The 19,237-nt window shown below is 35.0% G+C and overlaps 1 long non-coding RNA gene across 1 annotated transcript in view; it reads right to left on the bottom strand.

Moving 5' to 3' along the window:
• Positions 1-19,237, bottom strand: part of LOC131920780 (uncharacterized) — a 51,848-nt gene that overhangs the window by 18,358 nt on the left and 14,253 nt on the right. The window contains exon 2 of the long non-coding RNA XR_009381768.1: positions 2,386-2,557. This is a non-coding gene — a long non-coding RNA (uncharacterized LOC131920780). The remainder of the gene's footprint in view (positions 1-2,385; positions 2,558-19,237) is intronic.

Here is a 19,237-nt window from a genome sequence, read left to right as displayed (position 1 = left end):
GACCTTCTGGCTTTGAAAGTCTCCATTGAGAAATCGGGTGTTATTCTGATAGGTTTGCCTTTATATGTCACTTGGCCTTTTTCCTTTGCTGCTCTTAATATTCTTTCTTTATTCTGTACGTTTAATTGTTTAATTATTATGTGGCGAGGGGACTTTTTTTTTGGGTCTAGTCTGTTTGGTGTTCTATAGGCTTCCTGTATCTTCATAGGCATTTCCTTCTTTAAGTTGGGAAAGTTTTCTTCTATGATCTTGTTGAATATATTTTCTGTGCCCTTGAGTTGGTATTTTTCTCCTTCTTCTACCCCTATTATTCGTAGGTTTGGTCTTTTCATGGTGTCCCAAATTTCTTGGACATTTTGGTTCATGACTTTGTTGACTTTAGTGTTTTCTTTGACTGATGAATCTATTTCTTCTATTGTATCTTCAACGCTAGAGATTCTCTCTTCCATCTCTTGCATTCTGTTGATTATACTTGCATCTGAAGTTCCCAATCATTTACTCAGATTTTCTATTTCCAGCATTCCCTCTGTTTGTGTCTTCTTCATTTTTTCTATTTCCCTTTTCAGGTCTTGGACTGTTTCCTTCATTTGTTTCATTGATTTTTCTTGATTTTTTTTCAGTATTTTATTGTTCTCTTCCAGGACTTTTTTGATTTCTTCTAATTTGTTTGCCCTTTCCTCTAGTTGTTTACAGCGTTCTTCACATTTTTTTGTCTTTTCCTCTACACGAGCCTCTAGCTTCTTCATGATGACATTCATAAGGCTATTTTCTTCTGCTTCTTCCAATTTCTGATGTTCAGGTCTAGGTGTTGGAGGAGGGCTAGGGCCTGGTGATGGTGTATTGCTATTCATTTTGTTGTATGTGTTTCTGCCTTGACGTCTGCCCATCTCCTTGTGGTTCGTTCTTGGCCTTATCCGCACACTTGGTTCAGACAGAGCTGACAGATTCAGGAAGTCTCTCTCTCTTGTCCAGATGGGAGCTCTCTTGTCCAAATTGGAAGTCCGGGGCAGGATGGGAGCTCTTGTTCAGAAGGGAAGTCCGGGGGAGGATGGGTGCTCTCCTCTCTCTCTCTCTCTCTCTCTCTCTCTCTCTCTATCTATCTCTCCTCCAGATGGGAAATCCGGGGCAAGATGGGAGCTGGGGGCCAGCCTCTAAGTCTCAAGAAGAGGCTTGGGGTTTGGGCGGATGGGCGTGGGGTCAGGGCATGGAGACTGCAGGGTCTGCCAGGGGTCTTGGAGAAGGGGATCCTTCCTGGTGGGGCTAGAAGGGAACTTGCCCAGTGACCAGAACCTGGGGCCAAGTTGGACAGGTCTTCCCAAGTGGCTGGTGCCCAGGTATGGGGTTGGGGGCAAGTTAGGGGACTCACCTGTGCTTCAGAAGGGAAGTCCGGGGCAAGACGGGAGCTGGGAGCTGGGGGCCAGCCTCTAAGTCTCAGGAAGAGGCTTGGGGCTCAGGCGGATGGGCGTGGGGGCAGGGCGTGGAGACTGCAGGGTCTGCCAGGGGTCTTGGAGAAGGGGATCCTTCCCGGTGGGGCTAGAAGGGAACCTGCCCGGTGACCAGAACCTGGGACCAAGTTGGGCAGGTCTTCCCGGGAGTGGCTGGTGCCCAGGGATGGGGTCGGGGGCAAGCTAGTCAATTCTATCTTTTAATAGGTTTGTTAAAGTGTAAAGAGAATATCCATTTCACTTGTACTTACATAAGTTTCTTATGACCAGGCAGCACCTTGAACAGTAATTCTATATTATGTATTGCCAGTATAGTGCATGATCCTCCTGCTCATGTTTAGCTTTGAGGTTTCTTTCACAGATTAACCTTCTTAATAAGGAAATGAATATTAGAGCCAACATGCTATGGGGGCATTAGCTGACTTTGCTTTAGCCTTCAAGGGATGAGAGTGTTCAGAAATATTCTCGAGTTTGACATTTCTTACAATATTTATGCACCATTTTTCTTAATGAGAATATTATCATTTATATTTATCCTAAATATAAAACCATATTGCTCTTTGGATGTAATTAGCTATATGCTCACCTTTCCTAAAAGTGAATAAAACTCATGAATTGGTGGAAAAGCATCATTAATGTCTGAACAAAGTCAGACCTCCTCAGAAAAACAGTGATCTCAATGTCCATGTCTAGAAGTCTGTCTCCCTAAATAATTTTCAGTTTTTTGTGCTGTCTATTCTAAGACCAGATAAGTTGAAATGTGTAATTTGATAACACCATATTTAATAAATACACAAGGAAAGTTGTGGAGTTAGTGATGGATCTGTAACCTGTTATACAAAGCTTAAGCTGAGGATTTGGAAGTATATTGCCATGGAACAACATGCTGCCTGGACTCAAGGAGCATGTAAACCAATAACTTCCTTTCAGAAATGCATACCTGTTAGAAACCTAAGTGCAATCTGTTGTCGCTGCTAGTGGCTCAGGAGATATTGTCCAAGAGTAACTCAGTTTGAGAATATCTGAAATCAAAGAAATCCTTCAGGCCAGAACTTTACTCCAGTAGATGCAAATGTAGTTGTAAAGACCCACTGAAGTGTATAAAGATCTTCCTAGGAGTACATATGCATGAAAGTTTTAAGAAACTTTTGTTAAAAATTTCAATTTAAATTTCCATTTATGTTCCTTTTCATAACAATATCTTCCTGAGAAATTACCAATTGTTAGTGCATATTAAATTTTTTTCTTAGTCTTTCTCCCAATGTCAAAAGTAAGTAAATAAAATATTATCATTTACATTGAGAAACTGAGTAATTCTAATTTTTGATTAAAATAAATTTGCAAGATGTAATTAATATTCAATTTTTAACAAAATTGACATAGTAATTAATGGTGCTCCCAACACACTGATTATCCAAAATAACTTTGATAATTGGTCACTATTTGATATTTAATATAGATCTATATTAGCTCTTAATTTACATTCATAAGATTATTAAGATTTATCAAAATGAAGAAAAATGTCTAATTATATGAAAATTAAAAAACCCAATCTGTCCTTACATTTTTAAAATCAATCAATTTTTACAACTTTATCTATAAGAGATAAATTATAGTTACATTTTATATTTTATAATTATTTTTTAAAATGTTCACTCATTAACAATATTTGAAGAGATATTTTGCAATAATGAAGGAAGAGAGAATTTATCAGAACACCTCAAAATTTAAAGTATTGGGGTTAAGTAAAATTTACTACACAAGTATATATTATACTTACATAATGATTATGCGTGTGTGTGTGTGTGTGTGTGTGTGTGTGTGTGTGTGTATGTGTATGTGTGTTTTGTTCCAAAAGAATAAAAATTTTCATGGGTGTATTTTAAAATTAATACATTTACATTTCATTAAAATTTTTTAGACTAAATGTAATCCAAATATGAATTAGCCAAGATAAAATGATAAGAACTAATTAGAACATATATATGCTAAAATTAATATATTTTAAAAGTATAACATTTTAATTACTTGTCCTTTCTATTTAGAATTTTAATAAAATGTCTTTAATAATCTTAAGATATATGACTGCATATATAAATTTTCAACATTATTTGAAATATTATGTACAAAGAAAGATTTCAGATGCATAAAGATCCAAATACCATGTTTTTCTCAAGATTCTATTCTGGATTACCCTAGGCATCTTGAGCACAATCACTATTTAATGATGATTACTGAGACAGATTTGAATTTTGAATTGAATTAAAATTTCATCACCAATTTCCTCAGATCTTGAGTCACATAGAGATAATGAAGGAATTTTCCAGAGCCACTGGATAGATTCAGAATAATAAGAGAATAGGATTCTGCAAATTACCTGTTGCTTGAAACATTTAGTGACTTTCATAAGTCATATATCTGACCAACATTATTACAGGCTTAGGCATTTTCTTATGCTTGATAAACTTATAGTCATTTGAGGACAGAGAGAAATGTTCCCAGAGCTCATGGAAACTCAAACAGGACTTTAGAAAAGAATGAAAAATACCCAGCTTTTATATTCTCATTTGGAAGACATGCTGTGCCTTAGTCACTGTTTGATTAGATTACTTCCTAGAATACAGTTAATCCAAGTGATAGTAAAAAGGAGTTTTGCATAATTGCTCTATAAATCAGATATATTGGGTTATACAAGAATACAGTTGAAAAACAAAACTCTATAGAAATTTTTATTAACTTTTACTAAGTAATATGAGTATATAAAATTAATCATTAAATTATTCTTGTTATAACTTATTTTATATTAATAATCTTTAAATTAAAATAATTCCTAAGTTAAAGATTAAAAATCTGTTAAGAAAGCTTAAACTGTGTAATAGTATGTTAAATAAGAAAGAAATGTATTTCAATTCTAAATATGTTAAGCACCATTATTTCTTGGCATTTGGATTAAATACTTCTGAGAAACTCATTTTAAAATATCTTTACAAAGGAGATCTTAGACACAGAACTTTAAAGAATTCACAATGAATATGAATTGCCTATAGAGCTCAGTTATTCTAGGGCAAGATGATGACAGAGATATTAATAAATATTTATAATGAGAGAAAGGATCTAAGTAGATGAAATAGATGATGGACAGATAGAGGATAGGTAGATACATACATGATAGATAAAATAGATGTGTAGATAATAGAGAGATTAATAGAGACATATAAATGGGCATTTATGTAAAATATTAGTATTTATGCAATACCAGGATTGTGAGGGTTCTAATCAAGCTGACATTTCACTATGAAATGTACCCTTACACCAGACCTGCCACCCACCCTTATAGTTGGTATTCAGACTCCGGTAACAAAATCCCAACTTTGAGGGGCTGGCCAAAGAGAGGCATGTGAACATGTTCCTCAGGCTTCAACAACCTATACAGTCTGAGGGCTGTAACAGCATGCTGACTGTTCATTTGCTACACTGATCTATGTTTTGGTGGGATTAAAAGCCAAATTGCTGAGTAAGTATTTGTTGAGTAGGATGCTGAGTCCTTGGGGCTTATGGCAAGAAGTGGTATAGCTGGCTAATATGGTAGGTTTCTTTTCAGTATTTTGAGAATTCTTCATACACTTTTCTGAGTGGTTGGACCTGTTTGAAATCCAACTGACAGTGAACCAGTCTTCCCCCTTTTCCAAATGCCTTCTAGCTTTTGTTGTTGGTTGTTAAGCTGATCTTCACTATTGTGATTGGGCTAAGATGAAATCTCAAAGTAGTTTTGTGTTTCCCTACTTACTAAGGGGTTGAGCACTTTTTGAGATATTTCTTAGCTAGTTTACTACTTTCTTTGAGATTTTTGTTCAGATCCATCACCCACTTTCCAAAGAATTCATTTTTATTTTTTTATTTTGTGTATGAGCTTCTATCCCAGTACTAAATAAATAGTACTAAGAATGTTTGAAAAGCCATAGGGAATCATATTATTTTATGTCTACTTAAAAGTACACACACACACACACACACACACACACACACATTTCTATTAACTCAGTTAATTATTTACTTTGCTATGCTGAATTTTTTATTATTATTTTTTTAGATTTAGGAAGTCCTATTTGTTAATTGTTGACTTTACTTCCTGGACAAATGGAGTCCTATCCAAAAATTCCTTTTTTACACCAATATCTTATATGGTACTGAGTGTGTTCTCTTCTAGAAGATTCAGTGTTTCAGGTTTCACATTAAGGTCTTTAATCCATTATGAGTTGTCTTGTGCAGAGCGATAGACATAGGTCTAATTTCATTCTTTTAGATGTGAACAGCTAGTTATTTCCACACCATTTGATGAAGATGATATCTTTGCTGTAGGGTCTGTTTTTGACCTTTTTTATCAGAGTGCTGCAATTAAATGTACTTATGTTTGGATCTTTAATTTTGTTCTGTTGATCTACATGTCTGTTCTATGCCAGTACCATACAGTTGTTACCCTTATCTCTCGGTAGTGTAGCCTAAAATCTGGAATAACAATCTCTGCAATATTGGCTCATATTCCTGTATTTTGCTTATATTTGTATAGATATTTATCCAAAATTATCCTTAAAATGTTTAGTCATTTGACTTTTAGCATTTTTCATTTTTGTTTTCTTTTTTCTTTACTGGTTTAAATGTTATAGATCTTATTTTAATAAAATTTAACACATTTATGTTTAACTGCATTTCTAGCATATTTGAACATTTCTTGCCAAAGACTCTTAAATGTCTTCTAAATACTCTCCCATTGCTCCCTGCAAAATAATTTTACCTAGACATCTTATTCCTGCTTTTAAAAAGACTTGTGTAAAATGAGACATATATGATAGTTATTACTAACTGTATTAAGGTTATTACTAGGCTTTGCTTGAACCTTATATTGATAAATTTTCTATTTTTCTTACAATTAAATTCCTTTCTTTAGTTAATTTTTACAGAGAAAATATCCTTGTATACTGTTTTGACAGCTGACAGAACCATACAAAATATTTAGATTCCAATATATTATTTGTCTTCCATGCCTGCAACTCAACAAAAATTATAGATAGTCAATACTCCATGTCAATACTCCCATTGTGTCTGTGGTGTATTTATTTTACAAGAGTCCCCAGTAGCATTCACACAGTTTTCATTACTTTATTAGAATGCTACTTCTCTGACCTTACTAACTACTCAGATTGCTTTTTTCTCCCCAGTAGATGCTTGACCATTTCTTCCCATGTTCCTTATCCTAACTCTAACCACTTTCCTCTGTTTTTTTCCCTTAAATTCTTTGTAAACTATCTAATCTATTGTTTGCCTTCACTGACAGTGAAAACAGAGAAACAGAATGCTAATAAGTCAGGACTGAAATCATTGATGTCTACCTCTGGCTATCTCCCACATGTTGAACTCTTGGGTTTTTTTTGGGGGGGGGTGTTGCTGTTTTGTTTCATATCTTCCAAATATAATTCTTGTCAAAGTCTCTATTCCTTGCATGGCAGAAGCATTCCCGCAATGGCTTATGTTCTAGGCTCGTTACCAGCAGTAATGCCAATCTTTCTGTCCATTCATTTCTGCAAGTCTTAGTGATTTTGAGAGTAGTGGGGTGCATGGGGAAATATGCTCAATACACAGCTCAAACTACATTTAAATAAATGTACAATGAATTTGTACTATGAATTTTTAAAATGAGAATGAAAAATACTAATAAGACATAAGGAAGAGAGTGAAGAATGTGAGCATAGATAGGATAGCTTTAGTTTTGTCTTTATAAATCTTGATTAGATGCTACGAAATAATTTTCAACAGTAGCCTTATCCTGATGTCAATCTGAATTGGATCTTCATTGTTCTTCTAGATGAAGCCTTTTTTTCCAGAATATGTAATAATCTATAACACAGTTTTTATTATTATAATTTGAGAGTAAAATATTTCCTTGACTAGAGGATATATGGGTTTTTACATAAATATCAAGAATTAAGAGAAATTTTATTCTCTTGCAACTAACTAATAAAAAATTAATTACATATTTATATGGTTTTGGATGTCAACTTATTTCAGATTTCTTGTCTGGCCTTTTTTTTGGGTAATAGTCATGGGTGGTTTCTCACACCCAAACAAGTGTCTGTGGGCTTAAGAATGCAAGGCCTTTTCTAGCTTCTCACCATGGTTGTTTCTCAGGGTAATATTTTCAGAGAGCAATACTGATAGATCAGTGCATGTATTTATTGGCAACAAATCAGATTACTTGCTGTCTTTTAGTCAGTTAACTGTATACTCAGTCTTATTCTGTACTGTAACTGCATGTGTAGCTACCATCTAAACCAACTATTTTGACTCTGTAGCAGAAAAAAAACTAGATTAATGTAGGGTGGTTGTCTGTGCTTCACCCCTGAAGCACCACCCCTAGTAAGCAGCAGGTAACTGCTAGGTACCTGCCCCCACCCAGGGCATGGCTGAGACAGGGACCTCTTAAGACCTAAAATGCCTATGTGCTCACTCTCTTGGCTGCCTTGTGATCCTAGATGCTGGATGCTACGGAATAACCAGAGTTCTCCAGAGAACTGCATTAGACCTGGCCTCACCCCTCCTGGATCCTGCAACCAACTACCTTTGCTCGTTGTAATTTAACTCAAAATAAACTTTTGACTATCAGATAAACTATGTGGAATTGCCTCATTAATTGCCACTATAGATTAATCCTCATTTTTCTGCTGCTATGTGTAGTAAAGTCCTGTCTCTCTTATCCAGAAGTGAAACATGAGATAGAGACAGCCAGCACACTGACTCATAAATAGGGGGAAGTCAAACCCTACGCTCTTTTCATTTTCTTTACATTAAGGTGTAACCAGAATTTACATGGACAATCTGACTTAACAGTACCTTGAAGATACTTAATAGATTATTTATTTTTCTCTGAGACACTTTATAGTGTCATTAAGTCCCATTTGCCATTTTTTGTACCTTATTTCCTTGAATAGTTTTTACTTACTAGTGTTTGCTCACATACAGGTCACTCAGTATGATGCAGCTGATGCTCAAGTTTATGTCACCAGTGCATTTAAGAATCATTTGCTACCACGGTTAGTTTCTAATGTACCTGCCCACTCAATTGCACTAATTATTTATTGACTCTATTAAAATATAATTTTTAGAGTAGGCACAGAGCATTTTTAGCTGAGATATTATCAATCATCACTAAAGTCTTCAGTTCTCCCAAACACGGCATGTTATTTTATTCACTTAAAATTTTACACATTTATTTATTTTACTCTCAATCTACTACCTTATACTCTTTCATAGATATTGAATATAATCTTTACATCTCTTCAGACTTTATCCCATGGAGACGGAATTACTTCTTACTGTTAGACTTGTCAATTGTCAGTAAACTTTTCTAATACGTATGCCTTAGGGGTTTTTTTATGATTTATAAAGAAGAGAGATTACTAGACAACACCATAATAATGATGAGAAAGCATGAGGAATTCAATTATCTTCATCAAAGTACTGTCCACTGTATATTCCATGTTAAACCCTAACCACAGTAACTTTTGACTTGAGTGACAGCAAATAAGCACTTGGTCTCTGTCTGCTGCAGCCCATTTTACTGGACCTCTCATATCAGGTGTAGCTTGATACAGCCTTGGTGATTGTGGAGAAGCAAGGAATGGTAAACCAATCTATTCATCTAGATCATTTTAAATGAGGTTTCCAAACTGTATTTATATTAAATCAGACATAAAAAATGAGTCTGAATATAAGCTTTTCCTAGGATTGTAATTTTTAAAGATTGAAAGAATACAAAAAAAAAAACTACAGCTGGGAACAGGTAGAATTAGATTTCAAAAGATGCATTATTTGAAGTGTTTGGCTTTCAGGGCTGCTCTATGGTCAGTTTCCAACTCTTTTAACAATGAGAAGAAATGATGCCCTGGGGAAAAAGCTTCATCATTTCATTTCATTGGAGGACACAGAGATTTGATGTTTTTGTTGAAATGTAAGATGATCATTAAGTGAATATGGTATCTACCCCTAAATTTATTTGTCCAAAAATTGAAACTATTTAGATATTTTTTTTCGAATCATTAATGGAAAATATCTTGTTGATAATTTTTCATCTTTTGTACTTAAAAAGGTTTCCCATATTTTCTCTTTTCTGCATTTAAAGGCAAATTATGCTTTATTAAATATCAGTAACTACATACTAATTCATGAATCTCTATTTGTTAAACATTAAACTCACTGGTATGTTATTGCCATTAAGTTCAAACATAAAAGACTTTAAAAAAATTGCAAAGAAGACCTATGATTGCTATAGTGATATTTTATTTGTACTAAAATGTGATTTGTATGTTAATAAATAAAGTTGCCCGGGGGTTAGAGCTATTAGAGCCATAGCAAAAGCTGGGCGGTGGGGGTGCATGCCTTTAATCCCAGCACTTGGTAGGTAGAGCTAGGTAGATCTCTGTGTGTTCAAGGATACAGCCAGTATTGGAGATACACACCTTTAATCTCAATACCAAACATAGAAGACCTGGAGGTCTGTCAGACAGGCAGTGACGAGGCATTCATGTGGTTGGGTTTACAGCCAATGAGAAGGCAGAACAGAAAGTCTATGTAAAGACAAGCACACAGGAAGTAGGTCTCTCTTGGCTGAAGAGGATTGCTGAAGCAGGAAGGGTAAGGCTCTTAGCTCTGACCTTTTGAGATTTTATCTTTACATTGGCTCTGTGTTTCTTATTTAATAAGATGGTTACTTCTGCAATTGGCGCCCAATGTGACAAGAATCCATTAAAAACTGCTTGGCTTGGTTTGGGGGCAGGTCCAGTTTCCCGCCTGGGTGGCTGGCTCCCTAGCTCAGGCCCAGATCAGTTTGGTCTCAGGCCGGACTGACCATAGCCCCAAGCAGTTAGCTGCAGCTGGAGCTACTTCCTTAAAGCTGGTGCTACAAACAGCTCAGGCCTGCCCTGCCAAACAGAGCCCCTGCCTGTAAAGCCAACAGACTCTTAATGACTTTCAAAGATTATTTGGAGATATTTCTCATCTATGAACTATGGTTGGGGTAAAAAATGATGAACTGAATAATTTGTTGAAAACCTTAGAAGGTGACAAGGACTTAAATAGTCCAAGAGAATTATCACCTGAAGCTGAGAAAGAATTGGCCTTGGTAGAAAAGAAAGTACATGAAGGCCATGTGGATCAGATTGATCCAAAGCTGGATTGCATTTTGGTTATTTTACCTTCTAGGCATTCTCCTACAGGAATATTGATGCAGAGGAAAGATGTTATATTGGAATGGATATTTTTACCAAAAAAACCAAATAAAAAATTAAAAACTTAGGTGGAAAAAATCTCTGACTTAATTTGGAAAGGAAAATTGAGTCTTTGTCAATTAGCAGGAATAGACCCAGCAGAAATTGTCATACCTTTAACTAAGGACATTGAAAAATTATGGACAGAAAGTGAACCTTGGCAAAGAGCTTGCAGTAATTTTTTGGGAGAAATTAACAGCAAATATCCCAAAAGTGATAGAATTGATCTTATAAAGAGAGCTGAATGGATCTTACCTCGAATTGTATAGGAAAAACCCATATCTGGAGTTCGTACATTTTATACAGATGCCAACAAACAAGGAAAGGCAGGTTACAAATCAGAAAATTAAAGTAAAGTGGTTCAAAAATCAGAATTGTATGCTATGCTGTTGGTATTAATGGATTTTTCAGAACCTCTCAACATAGTAACTGACTCTCAGTATGCTGAAAGAGTGGTATTACATATTGAGACTGCAGAATTTATCCCTGATGCTTCAGAATTAACTTCATTATTTATTCAATTACAAAGATACAATCAGGAAAAGGACTCATCCTTTATATATAACTCACATCAGATCCCATACAGGTCTGCCAGGCCCTCCAAAACAAGGCAGTGATGAGATTGATAAATTATTGATAGGAAATGTGCTGGAGGCCTCAGAATTTCATAAAAAAAAACCATCATGTCAATAGTAAAGGTTTAAAAAAGGATTTTTCCATAACCTGGAAACAAGCCAAAGAAATAGTAAAGAAATGTCCTAATTGTTCCTTCTACAATCAAATGCCATTACCAGCAGGATGTAACACAAAGGGTACTCAGAGGAATGAAATCTGGCAGATGGACTGTTTCACTTTGCAGAATTTTGGAAATTGAAATATGTACACCACACCATTGATACTTATTCAGGATTTCAATGGGCAACTGCTTTGAGTTCTGAAAAAGCTGATTCTATAATCACTCATTTGCTAGAAGTTATGGCCATCATGGGTATACCTGCACAAATCAAAACTGACAATGCTCCATCATATGTCTCTGTTAAAATGAAACAGTTTTTTGCTTATTACAATATAAAACATCTTACAGGTATACCACATAATCCTACAGGTCAAGCAGTTATAGAAAGATCAAACAGAACTCTAAAGGATATGCTAAATAAACAGAAAGGGGCAACAAAAACCCCCAGAAATAGACTGCATAATGCTCTATTTACTTTGAATTTTCTCATTGCCAATGAGAAAGGAACAACAGCTGTAGAGAGACATTGGATAATAGAAAAAACTACAGAATTATATCAGCCTATATACTTTAAGGTTGTGCTGACCTCAGAATGGAAAACAGGATATGTGTTATGTTGGGGATGAGGTTTTGCTTTTGTTTCTACAGGAGAAGATAAGCTGTGGTTACCATCAAAATTGATAAATGTTCGATTTGAACAAGAGACCTCTTAATTAGAGGATGTGATAGTTCATCAACCATCATGAATATCCAATTTAAACTAACTTATACCAGTAACACATGCCTTTTCATTTAATCAGATAGTAACTTGTCAAAAAGGAACATCCCCAGAATTAGTCTTGGGGAAAGGTTTTTGTTTTTGTCTTTTATGAGAATGAAGGTTAAGGAATCTGAAGAATACTGGACAAATGAGACAACTGAAGAAAAGGTACAAATCATCTATCCCAGGAAACAGGGTGAAATGGCATATGGGTTTATCATTTAAAAAATTTTATAAGTCTTCCTAAATGTTTGTTTCTGCTCTTCTCTAAAGAAATCTAACACTATTGGTCTTCTAATAGTCCCAGTTCAATTAAAATTTAAAGCTGACTTTGGAGTTGGAGAATGGCTTTTTCCTTCTTTAAACTCAAGCATGTTGTTAAAAGGAAAATGCAAACTCCCTGTATCATACTAGAAGAAAAGAGCCATTTTCTGCTATGGGACAGGAGAAAAACCAAATTAATTAAGGGACTATTTTATTACTAATCTCAACTCTTTGATTCTATTCTGATTCTTTAAACTTTTCTTAAAGTATGAATTTTATATCAAAATTTACAAGATTAATATATATATGTATATATACATTTTAAACTTTGTTAAGATATGAATGGTCATATAGAGTACTAACTAATTCTAGAAAAAAGGCTTCAATTAGCTGCACATATATGTCTGTGTTTGAGTCTCTTATCAGTTTTCTGCAGGAAATCATGGCCAGGCCTAAGATCAACTGAAGTCTCCAGGAAGAAGATGGTGCCCCACAACAACAACAATTCCATGTGGACAATAATAATATCATTAAGCTGACAAACATCATCTACAGATCAGCTTTGAACTACAAAGTGCTCAGAGCAATTTTGAGATGACTAGCTGAGATGATCCAGTCTCAAAGACTACTTGAACAAGGACTTGAGATAAACCCTAAACTTTGGCATTATATACATACTGGATAATGAAGGATATAGTTACCTTTCCTAGAATTTGACAACTAACCTAAAATTTTTCTTTTCAGGATAAAGATAACTTCGCCCATACCCAGCAGGAAGCAATTTTAAGAATACAACACCCACATTCCCATAGAGGTGGGTTGGGGTGGGTCGTTTTTTGGTCTTTTTAATGGGTTTTGGGTCTGGGATAATTTTCATTGTTTACGGGGGTTGGTTACAAGTTGTTGTCAAGAGTTAGGAAAAAGGCTAAGCAAAGGAGATTAGATTTAAGGTTATTGTTTAAAAAAAAGAAAAGAAAAAGACAATTACTAGTTTTAAATACTTTACATTGGATTGGATTTTTTATATGTATATTGAAATTGATATTGTTAGAAAATGCAATATGTATATTTCTAATTTTGTTCAAGATAGTATACGGTTCATTTAACAATGTAATGCAAATTGCTGATTCTTAAATGTTATTATTACCAACTATTAGGATATAAAGAAATGAAAGTTAGTAGTTAGACATTACAATAGAACTTGTAGTCATATTAGGTATGTTTTCAAGATGGAGCAGATATATTTTAGATAGACAGGTCATCTTCAAACCCTTCAGAGATCTACAAAATATGGCATTTAAAATGTTTTAATAACTCAGAAAATTTTTCTTTTTTCTTATGACTATGAGACATGTCGGCTCCTGGCAGTACCAATCTACTTCAGAGAAAATATGGGCATTGAAGAAACTGCATATGGAGTTAACTTTCATTGTGGCAAAAGTTAGCCACTGGACAACAAAGTTTCCTTGAATGAACTGCTGACAAACAGGACAGACAGGACATGAAACAAAGGACTACTAATTCTTGCCAAGACAAGTGTGATTATGGCTTTATCAAAAGGCATCTTCTGAGGCCAGGACAACATGGCACCATCGCTGAAGTGGCCTTTGCAATCTGGAAAAGGTACAGTGCCCTTTTCTTCAAAGGCAGCTGAACAGGCAGTGGGCCGATGGCTTCTGATGTGCAGTGGAACAATAGCTGAAACAGTTATTCTTGAAGAGTAACTAAACTCACACCTCTCAATAATAGACTGACATTTAGTAGAAGGACATGGAGAAGAACAGGATGCTGAGATGAAGCTACACACACACAGCCAAGAAGAATGGACAGCTGAATTCAAAGAACATCAACACTTTCCAGAATTTAAAATCCTGAATCATGACATGACACTAGTGGAATTCAGGTGTTTCTGGTATATGGACTGCTCTCACCCAATGTGAGGTCGAACTATTGACATTGTGTACATCCTACTTCACAAATGAGTCTGTCAGATATGCTGAAGATGATGCCCCAACACTGTGGAGAAACCTCAGGTGACTGTCCAGGCAGCTGGCTGTTTCTGTCAACTCACATTTTTTTTGGAAGCTGCTTGCGTGCACTTCCTGTTTTTATGTTTTGTTAAGTAATATTATTTCCTTTTTGGATCTCTGAGGGAGTTGAAGATTAGTTAGTTATAGTTGAAGATTAATTAGGATAGAAAGTGAATTAGGCTGGGCGGTAGTGGCACATGCCTTTAATCCCAGCACTTGGGAGGCAGAGCCAGGCCCTGTGAATTTGAGGTCAGCCTGGTCTACAGAGTGAGATCCAGGACAGACTCCAAAGTTACACAGAGAAACCCTCTCTCGACAAAACAAAACCACAAAAAAAAAAAGAAAGTGAATTAGATACATTTTGCACTTACCAAAATAGGATAGATAATGGAATTATTTTCACTGAATTTGTCAAATACAAATGGACTAGACATTGTTTAGGTATTTATTACTTGTATATATTGTATATAGTTATTGTACTTTTGTATATAGTTTTTCTTATGTTAGTTATAACCTTTTTCCTTTTTTCTTTTTATTAAAATAGAAAAGGGGAAATATAGTGACATTTTATTTGTACTAAAATGTGATTTGTATGTTAACAAATAAAGTTATCTGGGGGTCAGAGCTATTAGAGCCATAGCAAACACTGGGTGGTGGTGGTGCACACCTTTAATCTTAGCACTTGGTAGGCAGAGCTAGGTAGATCTCTGTGTATTCAAAGATACAGCCAGCATTGGAGACACATGCCTTTAATCTCAATACCAACCATAGAAGACCTGGAGGTCTGTCAGACAGGCAGTGATGAGGCAGTCATGTGGTTGGGTTTACAACGAATGAGAAGGCAGAACAGAAAGTCTATATAAAGACAAACACACAGGAAGTAGGTCTCTCTTGGCTGAAGAGGATCGCTGAAGCAGGAAGGGTAAGGCTCTTAGCTCTGACCTCTTGGGCTTTTATCTTTACATTGGCTCTGTGTTTCTTCTTTAATAAGACAGTTACTTCTACAGATTGCTGCATTTCTGATCACTCAAGTCTTTGTTTTATTGTTTATTAATGCATACTAATTGTGAAAATAAATGCAGCTGAATGTCATGCATTGTAGTTAGAAGTTTTTCTGTACCCTGTCTTGAAAACCAAAAAAAGGAAGTTTTTCTGTATCCCACCTAGTCCACAGCCACTCAGACCCAAGTAAACACACAGAGGCTTATATTATTTTTAAACTATGGCCATGGCAGGCTTCCTGCTAGCTAGTACTTATATTTTAAATTAACCCATTTCTATTAATCTATGTTTTGCCACATTTTCTGTGGCTTTACCTGCATGCCATTACATGTTGCCCCTGGGACAGCTGGCTGGCTGACATCTTTCTCTGCCTTCTTCCTGTCTCTCTAGTTAGAATTTCCTGCCTAATCTTATTCTGCTTCACCATTTGCCAAACAGCTTTATTTGTCAACCAATCAGAGCAACAATATTAATAACATACAGAACAACATTCTCCTTATTTCCCTTTTTCTTTCTATTCAAAAGGAAGGTTTTAATGTCAACATAGTAAAATTACATAAAACAAAACAGTTATCTAGCAAGAATTACAGTTACAATAGTCTATTTGTATTTGGCAAAATTAAAGAAAATATTCCATCTATCCTATATTTATGAGTCTAAAGTTTATATCTAATTTATCTTTTATCATAACCAAAGAAAATTATAATTATCTAGTCTTCAACTACATCAAAGATTCTACCCAAAAGGATATAATATTACCTAAGTAAATAAGAAATGCATTGCAAGCAACTTCCAAAAATCTAGAATGACAGAGACAGCTGGCTGACTGGACAGTCATCCAAAGTTCCTCTGCAATGTTGGGGCACCCATCTTCAGCCTCTACACCTAGAATTTTTTAGTTGCTTCTCTGTGTGTCCTGTAGATTATTTGGCATTTCTGATTATCTCTTTTGTGAAGCAGAAACCTGAAGGACCATCTCACCTTGCAAAGTTTAGTGGTCAACTTCCTATCGGTCATGCATGTCCAGTTTATATAACATACTGTCAATCAGTTGATACAAGGGCACTTTTTTGCCCAGTGGCTAACTTTTGCCACAAAGAAAGCAAACTCCATAATGAGTTTCTTCAATGACCATCATCTTCCTTGAAGTATTTGGTGCTGCCAGGAGCAGATATGTCTCATTGTCCAGAAATGTCTTAGTTTTTAAAACATTTTAAATGCCATATCTGTAGGTCTTTGAAGTATTTGAAGATTATCTACTTAATTGAATTATGTATGTATACCTTGAAAACTTAACATGACATAATAACTTGACTATGATAGAAGACTAATTATTAATCTGTATTTCTTAATTATCCATTACAATTTAAATGAGTTTCACAAACATAATACCTTAAACAAGAGTAGAAATATACATACAGTATAACAAAAAACTTTAAATTTGTATCAATAAACTAAAATTTATACCAATGCAAAACATTTTAAACAAGTTGCTCTTTAAAAGTATTTTCAACAATCCACCCTTTTATCCTATTGTGTGTGTGTGTGTGTGTATATATATATATATATATATATATATATATATATATATATGTATGTATTTCTTCTTTTAGAAAGAGATTGACTATGACAAATAACAATTTGTAACTAACAACCTAAACAAAGACAAACATCCATAATCCATTTTTGGGGAATGTGGATGTAGTTTTCTAGGCTACTTCCTGCTGATAAAGGGTGCTGGTAATCTTATGGGGATCCTGAGAAAATTAAGAATTATGGTCAAGTCCTGACTGGGGTAGTCTGTGAGGCTGCATTGTCTGAGCCAGTTACCCTGAAACCATTTTTGGATGTTGGATCATCTGGGCCTCTCAGGGGGTCTTGGCTAGTCAAACCTGATCTATCTTAACTTGGAACAAATCCATAGCCTCTTGCTTTCTCTGGAAACAAAAGCAAAGCCTCCTTTCCAAAGCAACATATGCTTAGATCAAAATTTTGAAGTCAAGATACCTTTAAAATACATATTTTGGTCTAACTTAGCAGCCTTTTCAATCAAATTTCTTTCTGCACTTAAAAGTATCAAGGACAACACAATCCAGATTCTCTGTGTAATATCCATCTTTATGTGGCTTATTTTTTATATTACCAAAAACCTTTTTTTTGTCTGTACCAGCAAAGCTAAATCCACCATGCACCACACTGTGTGGCTTGGAGACACCTCTGTGTACTACGGCAGGAATCTGCCATGATGCGTGTCAAGCCTGCATGCCACGAACCCACCATAGAGTAGCTCAAGCCCACAGACTGCAGTTGGCCTGAGAGAGACAACTAGGAAGCTGTATTTAGCTCCATTTTAGAATCTTTTTTTTTAAAGCTTTCTTAGGTTTTAGGTGAAAACTCTTGATCCACCTTTTGGCATCATTTGTAGTTGGAAGTTTTCTTGTGTCCTGCTCGGTCTGCAGTTGCTCAGATACAAGTAAACATACAGAGGCTTATATTATTTTTAAACACATATTCATAACATACAGAATGACATCTCCATCAATGCATGAATACAGTATTTTAAGGCACAATCATTTTCCATATAAAAAATGTTAAATTTTCTTCTATGTCATGGCAACTATGTTGGCAGCAGCCAGAAATGTTATCTACCAAGCAGTAAGTTCATGTTGTTATGTCTGAAAGTGCCTACTACTGTTTTTTTAAATTATCTAGGTGAATTAAAATTACATTAAAATGGATATGTCTGTATGAAGATAATAATCACAATTTGTTGCATGTTAGCTCAAAAGGACAATCAAAATTTATTTTTTGAATGACCAGAAAGGAAGATATGTGTTGTAATTTTATATTTAGGTAACTTGTTCAAATCACATTGGTATTTAGTAATTTCTAGTGGTAATATTGCAAAATGCACCATCTATAAATTGAAGATGATACCTACAGTGCATGTTCTTTAGCAATAGGATTTAGATCATGATAGTTAATATTTCACTTCTTACAAACTGGTCACTGCTATTAGCTTTTTAGTATCTGGCAAGTTTCCTTATTCAAATTTCTTGAATCAAATATAGTAAACACTAAGAAACTACAAAATCTAAGGGCCTTAATATATATAGTCACTGCTTTTGATGGATGACTTAGATATCTACAGATCATCACTGCTCTTGTGATTGAAATAATTTTTCTTGTTATATAGATTCAATGTAATTTCTTTTTGAAATGTATAGACTTTGAAGCCAGGTATTTTTGTATATTCTAAAGCATAATCAATGGCACAAATATTGTTTTCACATATATTTGAGGTGTGCATTCCTTTCTACAAACTTTGTATACAGTTTGGAGCATTGAATCAGTGCAGCCAAGAGTTTGGCATAGTTTGGCAGCTGTAGTTTCTATGATTCTCCTCTAATGTGAGGCCTCATTGCTGTTCCTCAGACATGCTCCTTACAAACTCCTCCTCAGCACTTCTTTTAGTGCTGTGACCTAAAGCAGAGAATCTCTTTTGCTTATTGATTTCCAATGTCTTTGTTTCCTTTGTTTATTATTCAGAAGTTGCACTACCATATCATACAGTAGATTTATCTCTAGTATTTGAAAATGCATAAAACTCCTCCTAGTTATTCCAATTTACATTACCAGAACCAGTTTATAAAAGCCTCTTTTCCTCCCTGTTCTCACCAGCA

This window comes from Peromyscus eremicus, chromosome 10 (genome assembly GCF_949786415.1).
Source record: "Peromyscus eremicus chromosome 10, PerEre_H2_v1, whole genome shotgun sequence".
Classification (NCBI taxonomy): domain Eukaryota; kingdom Metazoa; phylum Chordata; class Mammalia; order Rodentia; family Cricetidae; genus Peromyscus; species Peromyscus eremicus.
Note: the sequence above shows the minus strand (reverse complement) of the source record. Positions and strands in the feature narration are given on the sequence as shown.